Genomic DNA, 11,944 nt, shown 5'->3' on the forward strand with positions numbered 1-11,944 from the left:
ATTTAGGGGTCGTTTAGTAAAGTTTATTAGAAAAAATAATGCATGCATTAATAATTTCTGTATTATTGCTATCTTATTTAGTACACTTTTTCAATTTATGTATAACTAATAGAACACTTATTTGGTATTAAGGTATGTAAAGCAAGAGGCGAACCCAGAATTCGAAGACAACGGAGGCACTACTAAAAGCAGATGTGGGTTAGTTGAAGCGCCGATACTTCGCCAGAAAATATTGTCAAACAAGTATAAAATCGAATGTGTTGAAATACATATAAATTAAGCAAAAACGTAACATAGTTCACTATATGGTTGGATGGTCTTGACCCTTGGTATAAACTTTGAGGTTGATAATTCGAAGAGGTTTTTAATATGCCTTTTTTTGGAAGGGTTGATAGTTCGAAGAGGTTTCTACTATGCCCTTTTTTTTGAAAAGAAAATGACAAGAAGAAAACACAACAACCAAAAATCAAACTCAGGACACTTGCTTGCGAAGAAGCGTAATGATTAGTATTGGACCAACGCACCAATTCAGCTTACGTCTTTGAAGTTGCACAATTAATTATATGATCCTTATTTAGATATATACATGTATATATTTATAAAAAAATTTAAAGTTAACGAAGGCACGTGTACCCTTTATTCAAATGTGGGTCTGCCTCTTTGTATAACTAAAACATGAAAAAATCATAGTATTAGTCATGCAAGAAGTTTTAATGTATGTATTGACATAATTAAAGACACAGTTGCCTCTCAAAACCTTTCATGCATCTTTTCCACCGTATTTGTAGAGGATATTTTGTAAACAAATAAATTATGCAATGCATGTTATTTTTAATACATCAAATCAAATATGACATAAAAAATAATCTCATCATAACTAATGTAAGCATAATTAATATCATCACTAATAATATCAACAGTACTAATACATCATATTCAACAACACTATTCTACCAAACAACTCCTAAATTGCATAGACTTTATGGTAGTAGCATTATATTTAGTGTCCTGTTGATGAAGTAGCATTTTACATTGATGCATTAAGGAAATCATCATCAAGTTCCATATTCAGATTTCTTGCTGAAGGCAAGCCTGCAACTGCAATAGATTCAATGCCACACTCATTTGTTCCTCTTCTGATCTTGAAGTAGCCATCCTGGCATACACACACAAACACACAGAGACAAAAAGCTTATAGAAATATAGTACTTATTAACTTTTTTGCGCGTGTAAACATGGAACTGATTTAGAAAGTCACTTTCTTTGTTGAAGAAAATTGGAAATAAGAATAAAGGTGACTTTCCGAGATAATAAGTATCAGTTGAGTGACCATTTGAGAAATCAACTACGTAAACGGGTGCAAAGTATAAGGAATAACTCAATAAGGACATACATCACCCCAGCCTCTGTTCCAAGAATTCACAACAAGCTGCAGAAAAAAAAAGATGATTAACTGCTGATAAGTTTAACATAATCCTAAATAGAATAGTTACAACATACCCAATAGTCCTCTCCTTCTTCACTGGTTCCCCATCCGATGATCTTAGCAGCATGGGCTCCGGTTAACTCCCCTGTTACGTACTTGTAAACTCCTGACTTGTAGTGAGCAAAATCCTGTGATCGACGAAAAATTTCAACAAATCCTTATTCTAGGAAAGGAAAAGATTGACCCTTACATCACCAGGTAACTTATGTTAGTTGTTTTGTACTAAGAAATCGACATTGTACCTATAAGTATTTTGCCAGTAAATACGACACAACATTCACAGAATATATAGATACTTATCCTTGTTACCTCATAAACACTAAAAGTAACCTCAACTAGTCCATTCTTGTAAACTTCTGTCATGATACTGTATGGATCGGAGTAGATATAGTATGCATTGACACCGAAATGCTTGGACTTAGTCCAGAGTAGATTTTGTTTAACACATTTCCTATTGCACCGTGGGGTGGGATATATAGGTTCACAACCAGGGTGGGAACATCCAATATTATCGAAGGGTCACACTGCAAGAACAAGTTTTACTAATAATGAGTCCATTGAGCATAACTCTCGGAGGTGACAATAAGTCGAGAAGAAAACAATTTACCTTTTCTGTGACCACACCCTTGCGGATAAAGTATTGCCATGCTGATAAGGGATATCCACCATTACAGCCATTCCCACATAAAAAGCCACAGCATGCTAATACATCATTTACGGATAGAGATATATTCTACATCACACATCAAAAACAAATCATCAACGATCATCGTTGAAATGAAATTTTGCAAGTGTTTATTTGATTAAACATGAATTTACCCCAAGCCATAATGGATACAGAAACGGTCAGAAAGCGACTCAACAGCACCAAAAGCCCAACAAGAACCGCAATGTCCCTGAATTATATAGGATAAGACCACTATAGAACTTGGAAAGGGCAGTTAGCATTTTTAAGAGGGAGAGCAGTCACCTGATCTGCAATGTAAGATACAGAAAACATCAGCATTGTACTAATCAGAATATAGCATAGAAGGATTAAACAATATGATGAAGAAACTGACCAAGAATTCTTCCAATAGTGCTACATTGAGGCCAAGCTGTTCGTGCATCGAACTCTTTTGGTAAATTCTTAAGTTTTGGATGAGTTAAAATAGGGATGCTCTTAAGATCACTCTCTCTTGGAGGCTTAACTCCAAGCAGGCGCTTAAATTGAGAAACCTGTGTAAACAGGAGTGGGGAAGAATGAGATATCCTCTATATATAAGGAACTACAATTGTTCAAGATTTATAAAAAGATCTTACAGTGAAGTTCGAGAATCGAGGGTTGAATGAAGCTTTCCATCCAGCTTTGGAATTTTCATTAACCTCTTTGATGATTGATTCCTACATGACCATCCAAAAATCTCTCTCAGTTTTTAAACTGAAGGAACAAGGGTTATAAGCCAAGAACAGAATAACATATACCTGAAGGATTGCAGATTCCTCTTTAGCTTCAGATATTGGCTTCTCTGCAACAACCTGGTTTAATTTCCATAAGAACAAATGATACATCTAGCAAGTGTATTCATCAATGAACAACATACAAAGATAAACTTTTTGAGAATAGACTTGCAACTCCAGTGGTAGAGAGCAACATAGTTTAGGATTACGAGGTAGAATCCAAACGTTAATAAATTTGCAATAGATTAGTTTAATATAGTCGCCTATGATTAGGATGTAAAATCCTAAAACTTTAGTACAGTCTTGTCTTACAATTGATTAACTACTAGTTGGACATAAATGTTAGATGTAATCACATTGGTTCAATTATAGTTTTATACAAGAGATTGTCTATGTAAACTAAACCATAGACAAGAGTACAAATGTGCTCAACCAAAAAGATAGTCTTTGTAAACTAAACCCTTTTTTTACTAAAATCCATATAATATGCAAGAAGAAACAAATACTATAGAGAAGTTTTTTTTTCTCTGATGTTAAGTTATAAAGTTGTTGGAAAATCAAAGAAATATAGTACTAGTAGATACAAGACATTAAAAAATCATGGAATGAAAATCAAGTAGTGGCCCCCTCTTTGACATTGATTGGTGAAGTTTTTAGATATTTTTTTGGATAGTACTGTAGAAATCAATTTAGCTAGTTTTACTTTTACCTTGCACAATAGCCTGGTTAAATTGAGATATGAGGAATTCAAGTTGTATTATTTTATTAGTAAAACTGAATTCTCCATGTGACATCCCTAGATGAGAATTGTTTGTTGATTTTTCATGAAGAAAGTTTGAGCTATTTGTACCTTGTAAGAATTTAAGCCTTTTATTTTGTGGAACAAATCATGATTTCATGAGTCTAATCTATCCCTTGTGCGCCCCATCAAGAAATACCTTGTAAGAATTTAAGCCTTTTATTTTGTGGAACAAATCATGATTTCATGAGTCTAATCTATCATTATAGATTTTAAGGTCCCTTGTGCGCCCCATCAAGAAATAGAACTTACTATTCCTAAGTCAAAGGATTGACAACGTCACTATGATGTAAATATGATTATCAGTAAAATAAAATGTGATTCGATGTATCAATTCTTACATACATCTACATAACCGGTAGAGGGACAACTAGTTTTGGTATGTTAGGGACATGAAATGTAATAATAAATTATCTTTCAATTCAAGAAAAAAAATATTAAAAGATAAATTTGCCAATGAACTACCAATTTGATCAATATGCAAAAGAGTACATTATACTTGGTAAATATTTTTGATAATACCAATATAGCTTATCTATAATTTGTTACGAGATGTGACTGAAGATATTTTGTTAACTATATAGCAGAATTTGTCATTTTCAACTTTTAGTAAGCCAGAAAACTCAATTAATATACACCTAGATTTTTAATTGTTGTTGTTTTAAATTTTATTTATCATTATCTTTTTTTAAGCTCCAATTGAGAAGGATGTGGAAAAAACGTGATTCAGATGTTCAATAATTTTGGTTCACAAAAAAACAAAAGGTGTGCTACCTACGTGCCATAACGAATAACAAAGTAACACGTATATACTTCTTTCGTCTCAAAATAAGTATTAGCTTAGAAAAAAAATAAATGTTACTTTAAGAATTCAAAACAAAAAATAATATAGTATATTTTTTCAACTATACATTTATACTTCATCTTTTCAGGAGTGTTCAATTTTTTTTAAAAATATTTATTAAATAAGAATAGTTTAATAAACTACGTATTATATTTATTAATTTTTAAAAAACGTAATTTTTATCAAGATAGCATGACGAAGAGTGTATTTTTTTTCGAATAGTTGGAAGAGGTAGGTGGCCCTATAATGAACATTTAATCCCACCTTGAAGGAGCAAATGATAGTAGAGAAATACTTTTAACTCTATTTATAGTGAAATATTTTATTTTTCAAATAGTGAATATGATGATGCCCAAAACCTAAAAAACCTATATCTGAGATCTCCATGAATTTTGTTGGCATTTGAAGAATTATGGACCTGTTTGACTAAAACTATTCACTGTTTTTTTGAATTTGTTTTTCATTTTGTTTTAAAAAATTAACATTTAGCCATGAAAATTCTAAATATAACTAAAAGTTGTATTTGCAATTTGAAGAACACCTTCTTCATTTTTTCACTTTTACAGTATTTTCCTTTTTCAAATTTTATTCTAACTTTTTTTATGTTTATAAAAACACTTCCATTTAAATTTTATTTTCATGTTAAAATCATGTTTCATGTTTTTTCAAAAAAAAAAATACATTCAAAAATTGGATATTATTTGCAATTTTTTTAACCAAACATAAATCCAACTTTAAAAATAACAAATAAAATGAAAATAATTGTAATAGTATATGATAGCTTGTATATAGAATCTAATCCATGACATTAAGTGACTATCTATTTTAAAATATTACTATTTTAGAGCAAATTCAATTATATATTTCAGGTATATTAGCCAAGCTTAGGTAATTTTGTTGATCTTTAGAAATTGAAAATATAAATATATATTTTTAAAAGTAGAATCAAATTCTAAATATTTCTTGCAAAAGAATGATCAAACACAGTAATCAAATTCTAAATATTTCTCGCAAAAGAATGATCAAACACAGTTCCAAGTTTTAAATTTTCAAACAAAAGTCTTACCATATTTGATTTTCTTTTATGGTTTGAAAACCCTTCAACAGTCTAAGCTTATTACTTGAAAAATTAACTAGGCCAATATTAAACTACAGTTAACTTCATATTAATACAAGAAATAGATATAGAATAATTCATCATTCATAATAAACACTGCTGTATATGTCCAAAGGCAATAGTTTTTACATCTACGAAGTTAAAGGAAAGACGACACCCAAAATCTAATCAAGGCGAAGAAACAGAGTAGATTTCAAGGCCAAAGCAATATAAATGAATACCACAAAGCACAAAAACTCTTGCTGAGTGCAGCATCGGCCGAGCTGATATCCATATGTCATTAAGACTCAACTCCTCGTTTTGCTCCCACGATCTAACGTACTCTTCAACTGCAGTAATGATATGTTCATAAATGAGCAAAACTTAACACGCCTATTGTTATTTAAAAGAGGTTTGTGTAAAACAGGGGGAAAGCAAAAGATCCAAAAACTTTAATTTGGACAATAACATACACTGTGTATTAATTCCACAAGTGGAGTCTAGAAAAGATAAGAATGTACACAAAATTTTAAGTGCAAAAATGACTTACATGTCAACTGGTTGTCATCCTTGATATCAAATAATGACTTACAAAATAAGGGAGAAACAAAGGAAGAAAATTATGAGGACATTCATATAAAAATAATTAGTTTAATAAAAGATAATTTAATAGCATTTTTTTTGTATGTGTATCTAAAATTCAAAATAAACGAATAAAAAACAATCTTTTCTTCTATCTCCATCAGGGGCGGACCTACCTTGTGCCGAGGGGTTCATCCGAACCCCCTTCGGCGGAAAATTATACTATTTATACATGGTTAAAATAATTTTTTATGTATATAAAATAGATGTCGAACCCCCTTCGACTAGCTCGTGTGTCTACTTATTTAGATTTTGAACCCCCTTATTTAAAATCCTGGATCCGCCACTGATCTCCATCCCTATCCCACCATGATAATTAGGGGTGTTCATGGTTCGGTTTGGGTCGGTTATTTATTAAAACCATAACCAAACCAATTTAATCGGTTATTAAATGTCTAAAACCATAACCAAACCAAGTAAAATAATAACCACGGGTTTGGTTATTGTCGGTTTGGTTCGATTTGATTCGGTTATTTGATTTATGACTAGCCGAGATAATTCAAATATTCTCTCTCTACATTCTTCAAATTCTTATGAAGCTCTTTTTTCCTCACGACCCACAGAGGTTCAAAACAGAAAATGAAACAACTTAAACATTCGGGAAAAAAAGAAAACAACTTAAAATCAATTTAAAACTTGAAAAACTCCTTACAAACCTTCTCAAAATTTGACAATCTTATACTTGGGGTTGAGGAGTTGAGGTTGCTCTTGAGCCTTCACTGTTAGTCTATGACTGTGAGTCTGTGACTTTGTGAGAAACCAACGTGAGAGGAACAAAAATGTAAAAGGAAAACAGATACTAGGGTTTTAAAGTTTTAACTTTTACTTTATGTTGTTGCCTACTGCTCAAGTGCTTAGTGCTTATTAGAAATTTAGGATTTAGAATTGGGCTTGAGAGTTTGGCTAATGGGCTTGGATTGTTGGACTTGGACCGCTGTTTAGTATTTATTAGAATTTATAATTGGGCTTGAGAGTTGGGTTCGGATTGTTGGGCCTTAAAAATAAGTATATTAATATTAAATTAATAATTAAAACGTATAAAATATCTTTAATTATTTATGAAAAACTAATATTATACATACAAATAATTATAAATTTTAAGTATATAATTATCGGTTTGGTTCGGTTATTTATTCGGTTATTTTTTTCTATAACCATAACCAAACCAAATATTATCGGTTATTCAAATTTAAAACCAAACCAAACTGAATGTCGGTTTTTTTATTCGGTTTGGTTAAATTTTCGGTTTGGTTTTGATTTTAACCAAAACTGTGAACAGCCCTAATGATAATAATATAAATGAAAAGAATATGAACATGTAGGTTTATGTCAAGTTTAAGTCTTTGATATCTTAATTAAGAATAAGAGATTAAAAAAGAATAAAAAGAGGGAATGAATAAGACAATTGGATAATTAATAGAAAATCTTGTGTTAATAAAAAATAATAATCTTTTTTTAAATGGACATTGAGACGCAAATTTTAGATGGATCCCTATATATGAGTTAAGTTATAATAAATTAGGTATTAATCTAAAGGTATAATACATAAATATGCCCTTTAATTTGGCCTCATTTTACATTTATGCCCTACAACTTTGAGAGTGCACAAGTAGACACTTAAACTTGTATAAAATTGAACAAGTAGACATATATGTCGTACGTGGCACAATACTCGTAGGACACCACGGGGGACATAAAATTATCATGTAGGTTGCCATGTAGGACGAATGTGTATATTTGTTCAAGTTTTGGATAATTAAAGTGGAGTTTTTGGCCAAAAACATCCTTAAATTATACCTCAAACTTAAATTACATCCTTCAAATATATTTTCTGACAGAAAACATCCTCCAAGTATTTGAAAGTTAACAATTTTCATCCTTCAGTTAGATATTGTCAAAAAATTAAGGAATCCTACAGAAACATGTGCAATTCATGTGAACAAAAAGTTTTTCTGCATAATTCATTACCTGCTATAAAAACCTCTTGAAATTTTTTTTATTAAAAATCGTGGACATCATTGCTTGTTGAAACAAAAAATGTTATGAAGGTGTGAGGATACATGATCTGCTCTTCTTCTCTTTTACCAAGGAAAAGAAGCTAGAGGTTAATTATATTCACCTTTTTAAAGTCAAATTGTAGTTAGATCAATAATTTTTCGGTGCAATTTGATATTAAGGTGACCAAAATTCTAATTATGCCTCGCATTCGAGTTTTTAATCAAAATTCTGATTATGTCTAGCATTCAAATTTCATTCTCCATTATTAGAAGTGGAAGTCTCCTACAAACACCGCTTAAGCAGATTTAGTTGAGAAGAAACATATTTCAACTGGTAATTTTTTAATATTAAATCACATGAAAAATAAATGAAAAAACTGTTAATTAAAAGATTTTGCATAATGCTAAATTCAATTGCCCAAAAAGTTCATAATAATATTTTTGACGTATTTTAGAATAATAAATACAAATGGGTGACTTGATTTTTGTACGATTGGTTAGTTTTCTGAAAAATTCTAGCAGAAGGATGAAAATTGTTAAATTTTAAATACTTGGAGGATGTTTTCTGCTAAGAATAATATTTTAAGGATGTAATCTAAGTTTGGAGTATAGTTTAAGGATAATTTTGGCCAAAAACTCAGTTAAAGTGTCTATTTATGCATTAGTAAAGTTAGAGGTCATAGTTGTTAGTTAAAGCCAAGTTAATTGTCATATTTATGTATTATGCCTAATCTAAAATAGGTCAATAAAAAGATATCATGAAATTAATATATTTTTTAAATATTATTTTCAAGCGTTCAGGTCAAAATATGAATTATATGTGATTTTTGATATTTATTTGAGAAGGGTTTAAATTTGGACCAATCAGAATGGGCAACATAATAAATAATTATTTAATAATTTTACTTTAGAGGAACTATTAAAAATAAGGCAATATGAGAAAAAAGTTAATATTGAAGGTATTTTTGAGCCAAAATGTTGACATCATGCTATTTGGGGGCTGAAAGGTGGATGGAAGGTAGTTTTGTACCAATTCGAATAGTTGAAGGGCATTTTCCACCCTTTTCCGTAAAGAAAAATGTATTTTTGACTTATTAAGTAACAATAAGGATATTTTTGAACCATATTATCAGTTGAAGAGGTATTTTTAGACCAAACCAATTTATTGAGACCCTTTTTGTTCAATTTCTCACGGCAGTTAAACGACAATTTAATCCTTTTTTCCTTTAAACTATTTTGTTTTTTTTAAAAAAGGTCCTCCTATAAATGAATAAATAGAATACATTGTTTTATTGTTGAGAAGCTTAAGTTTTAAAAAAAATTCGAAAGTTTCCAAATATTGTTTTACTATTGAAAATCCTAAGTTTCTAAATATGTTTTATTGTTGAAAATCGTGAGTTAAAAAAAATTTCTTAAGTTTCTAAATTCTTACTTGTTTTCCCAAGTCATTACCAATTGGGTTTTACTTGTTTTCCCAAGTTATTACCAATTAGGTTTCCAGGCAAGGATTGACTTAGTTATAAATATAGTTACGTGTTACAGGCATTCCTAAAATTGTTGCCATTGCGTTCAACTTTTTTTTCTTTTTTGTTGTATAAATTGATAGTCATTAACTCATAAACTCTCTCAAATAGTGATGGAGTTGCAAGGGTATCGATTTCATCCTTCCGATTCAGAGTTATTCACATTCCTTCTCAGGTTTATTGAGCGTGATGTTTACAAACAAGAACCTTGGATAACATATGGCTATGGCCGCCACTGTGGAGGACAAGATGATGGGAACACTAGTATTTTCCGATTCTTTATTTCGCCAAGGCATAAGAATGAGGAAGTAAACGTCAGATTTTGCAGCTCTGTGGGCGAAAAACTTGGGACTTGGAAGCAACAAGATAAGGGAAAAAAGGTGATGAGTAAGCAGAACAACTCTGTGATTATCGATACAAGAAGAGTCTCTTTTATGACACTAAGATGTGTTCTCATGCTGGCAAAAGTTTAGAAATTACGTTATTTGTTCCATAAAAAGTAAGTCCAAAAAAAATTCTTCTAATGGTTCTCAAGTAGAAACTTGACAACTATTATGGATTTTCCTGATGAAGACATGGCGAATATAAAGGTGATTTCAGGAATAAATTCTGTTGAGCCACAGATGGATCAGGAATATAAGGCGATCACTCCTATCAAAATTATTGAAGCAAATTCAAGAGGGTTCATCAGGTGAAGAGAATGGTGTGTTGGGGCTAACTACTACTTTCTCAAATTGAAAAATCTAGAATCGATGCGTTGTTAAAAAATGATGATCCTGAAATAAGGGATATGTGGAATGAGGACTATGGGATGATCAGTAAATCCAGGGGCGGAATTTGATCAACTTGAGGTGCAGGCTGCTGGTGAAGAGAATGGTGTTTTGGAATTTGAGAACGCAATGCCAGAAAATAATCTGCCAAAGAAACCAACAGACCTGCAGGAAGGTTGTACTTTTGGTGTTAATGAGGACCCTATTGCATATTGGAACTTCAAGCCAATAATAAAAGCTTTGTTGAACTACCATCTGGTGGTGGGGACTCTGCTATGAGGAACAATCAGGTGCAAACTCAAGAGGCCCCCGGAGAACAGAATGGTCATGTCAGTTGGAGCTAAATACTTTTTCTCAAATTCAAGAAACAATGATTTGTGACTTTGCGAACATGAAGTCAAATATAAATATGCTTAAAATATATGATAATTTGGCTGAATTTATGGGTGTCAAAGTATGGATGGATCCGGACTATAATTTTTCTAAACAAACAATAGTAGAATCTAATCATCATCAGGTGCAGACTCAAGAAGATGAGAATGGTCTGTTGAGGCTAACTGCGTTTTTTTCTCAAGTTCAAGAATTTGTGATGCCAAAAAATAACATGACTGAAATATTAGATATGAGTGACACATTGTTGGAGAAGAACCAGACACAACATCAATCAACACCCCAAGAAGAAACTGAAACACTTTGTGAAACAAAAGAATCCAGCTTGGTTGTTGACCTTGCATACGCCTATTAGGGCGAGTAAGAGTACATTAATGTTGGGCCAACAATCTTGGCAGTCTAAAGCGCATCTACAATATATGCTGCTCTGAAGAATTGGTACTACCTGGACAGTTTCAACTAATTTTGTGGACAATACTAATTAGCTAATTTCAGTTTTTGAAACAATATCAAGAGTTTTGAGCCTCTCTTAATTTTTTATTTTATGTAAATTCTGTTTGTCCAAATTTTGACAAAGAAACTGTTATTATAAGCTTGATCACTTGTCGCAAAAATGACTTACATCTCAACTGTTTGTCATCTTTGATATTATTTGCAAAAACTTTAACCAAACAATACTCCAACTTTCAAAATACCAAAGAAAATGAAAGTAGACAATACTCCAACTTTCAAAATACCAAATAAAATGAAAGTAATCGTAATAGTATATGATAGCTTGCATATAGAATATAATCTATGACATTAAGCGACGGTCTATGTTAAAATATTACTATTTTAGAGCAAATTCAATTATATATTTCAAGTATATTAGCTACGCTTAGGTAATTTTGCTGATCTTTAGAAATTGAAAATCTAAATATAAATTTTAAAAAGTAGAATCAAATTCTAAATATTTCT

At 31.1% G+C, this 11,944-nt stretch overlaps 2 pseudogenes; one reads left to right on the top strand and one right to left on the bottom strand.

Moving 5' to 3' along the window:
• Positions 1-781: 781 nt before the first annotated feature.
• Positions 782-6,291, bottom strand: LOC129875122 (cathepsin B-like protease 2; annotated as a pseudogene).
• Positions 6,292-8,773: 2,482 nt separating this feature from the next.
• Positions 8,774-11,418, top strand: LOC129872595 (uncharacterized; annotated as a pseudogene).
• The last annotated feature ends 526 nt before the right edge of the window (positions 11,419-11,944 follow it).

The sequence above is a fragment of the Solanum dulcamara genome, chromosome 11, assembly GCF_947179165.1.
Source record: "Solanum dulcamara chromosome 11, daSolDulc1.2, whole genome shotgun sequence".
NCBI classification, from domain to species: Eukaryota; Viridiplantae; Streptophyta; class Magnoliopsida; order Solanales; family Solanaceae; genus Solanum; species Solanum dulcamara.